This window comes from Podarcis muralis, unplaced genomic scaffold (assembly GCF_964188315.1).
Source record: "Podarcis muralis unplaced genomic scaffold, rPodMur119.hap1.1 HAP1_SCAFFOLD_124, whole genome shotgun sequence".
In the NCBI taxonomy this organism is placed as follows: Eukaryota; Metazoa; Chordata; class Lepidosauria; order Squamata; family Lacertidae; genus Podarcis; species Podarcis muralis.
The window spans coordinates 17501-20000 of NW_027554749.1; positions in this window are offsets into that span (position 1 = coordinate 17501).

Consider the following 2500-nt stretch of genomic DNA (forward strand, 5'->3'; position numbering starts at 1 on the left):
GGGCGAGGTTGCCGGGGGCCCCGGTCTACCGGCCGGCAAGCGGGGGTGGCTCGGCCGGTCTTCCCGCGGCTGGGGCTTTGCGGTCCTCCCCGGTCTACCTGCCGGAGGCCTGCCGACCGCCCGGTCTACTCGCGAGGGCCCCGGTCTTCCCGGCGGCGGGCGGGCGGGCCTGCGACCGCTGTCCCCCCCCCAGTCTGCCGTCCGGCCGGGGAGGCCTGGCCTTGCCGGCCCCCTTCAGGGAACGGGCGGCCTCCCGGTCTACCCAGCGAAGGCCCAGTCTGCTTCTCGCGTCCACGGTCACCCCGGTCTCCCGGCCCTGGGCTCCCCTCCAGTCTGCCGGCCGGGGTGGCTGGGTCTTGCCGGTCTACCTCCGAGGAAGGGAGACTTCCCGGCCGTCCCGACGGAGGCCCGGTGGGCTCCTCGCGTCCACGCTCACGCCTGCCTGCCTGCCTGCCTGCCTGCCGGGCTGGGGCTTCCAGCTCTACCTCGAGGACAGACGGCTTCCCGGTCTCCCCTGCTTGGGGCTGGGAGGTGCCGGTCCACCTGACGGCCGGACTGGTACCGCTGCCCGGTCTACTAGCCGGGGCCGGGGAGACTGGGGCTTGCCGGTCTACCTCCGAAAAGGGAGGCGAGGCGAGAGCGGTTGGCGGAGGGTGCGAAGGCCGGGGAAGGGCAGGCTTCCGGGCGTCTGCCTGCGTGGGTCCGGCCCCTGCCCGGTCCAGGGGGCGAGGTTGCCGGGGGCCCCGGTCTACCGGCCGGCAAGCGGGGGTGGCTCGGCCGGTCTTCCCGGCAGAAGGAGGGGAAGCGCTGGCCGTTTTCCTGTCCTGGGGGGCGGCCGGATCTAGCTCCCCGCCGGAGGAGCTGGCCAGGGAAGCTGGGACGTGGCGGTCCCCTTCCGAGGACGGAAGGCTTTTCCGGTCTACCGCTGGGAGGTCTGTCCGCTGCCGGTCCCCCCGTTCTCCGCCCGGCCGAGGCGGCTGGGGCTTCCCGGTCCTCCCCGGTCTACCCTGCCCGAGGCCCGCCGACCGCCCGGTCTACTCGCGAAGGCCCCGGTCCTCCAGGCGGCGGCCGGGCCCGCGAACGGAGTCCCCCCCGGTCTGCCGACTGGGGAGGCTGGGCCTTGCCGGGCTCCTTCCGAGAACAAGGGGGCCTCCCGGTCTACCGACCGAAGGTCTGGCCCGGGGCTGGCAGCGGTGCCCGGTCTCCCGGCCCTGGGCTCTGCTGGCCGTGGAGACTGGGTCCTGCCGGTCTACCTCCGAGGAAGGGAAGCTTCCCGGTCGACCCGCCGGAGGGGCAGACGGCGTTGCCCGGTCTCCCGGCCCTCGGCTCCCCTCCGGTCTACCGTCCGGGAAGGCTTGGGTTTGCCGGTCTTCCTCCGAGCTCGCCGGGGCTTCGCTTCCCGGCCTACCCCCCCGGAAAGAGAGGCTCTGCCGGACCACCTGGCGCACGGCACTGAACGGCTGGCCGGTCTACTGGGCCCCGGGCCTCGGGAAGCCCTGTCTACCCGCCAGAGGAGCCAGCGGCGTTGCCCGGCCTCCTGGCCCTCGTCTCCCCTCCGGTCTACCAGCCAGGCAGGCCGGGTCTTGCCTGTCTTCCTCCGAGAACATGCGGCTTCCCGGTCTACCCACCCGAAAGCGCGGCTCTGCCGGACTACCTGGAGCACGGCGCAGAACCGCTGGCCGGTCTACTGGGCGCCGGACCTCGGGAAGCCCGGTCTCCCGGCCCTCGGCTCCCCTCCGGTCTACCGGCCGGGAAGGCTGGGGCTTGCCGGTCTTCCTCCCGAGATCGTCGGGGCTTCCCGGTCTACCCACCGGAGAGCGCGGCTCTGCCGGGCTACCTGGCGCACGGCGCGCAACCGCTGGCCGGTCTACGGGGGGGGGGCCGGACCTCGGTGAGCCCGGTCTACCGGCCTGAGGGGCTGGCGGCGTTGCCCGGTCTCCCGGCCCTCGGCTCCCCTCCGGTCTACCAGCTGGGAAAGCTGGGGTTTGCCGGTCTTCCTCCGAGCTCGTCGGGGCTTCCCGGTCTACCCTCCGGAGAGCGCGGCTCTGCCGGGCTACCTGGAGCACGGTGCGCAACCGCTGGGCGGTCTACTGGGCGCCGGACCTCGGGAAGCCCGGTCTCCCGGCCGGAGGGGCTGGCGCCGTTGCCCGGTCTCCCGACCGTCGGCTCCCCTCCGGTCTACCGGTCCCGACGGCTGGAGTTTGCCGGTCTGCCTCCGCGGCCGTGGGGGCTTCCCGGTCGGACAATCTACTCGCCGGGGCCCCGGTCTACCCGCCGGAGAGGCTGCGTCTTGCCGGTCTACTGTGGAGGTCGTAGGACTTCCCGGTCTACCGGCCCGTGCGCGCGCCCCCCCCCCCCCATGGAGCCTCCAGGTCTACGTGGTCGCTGTAACCCGACGACATCGCCAAGGGTGGGTGGGGTTCGTGGCGACAGCTACCGTAGAACTCGGTGACTTTGTAGACCGCCGCTTGGCGGCAGTGCAGCAGGTAGGCGATGGAGG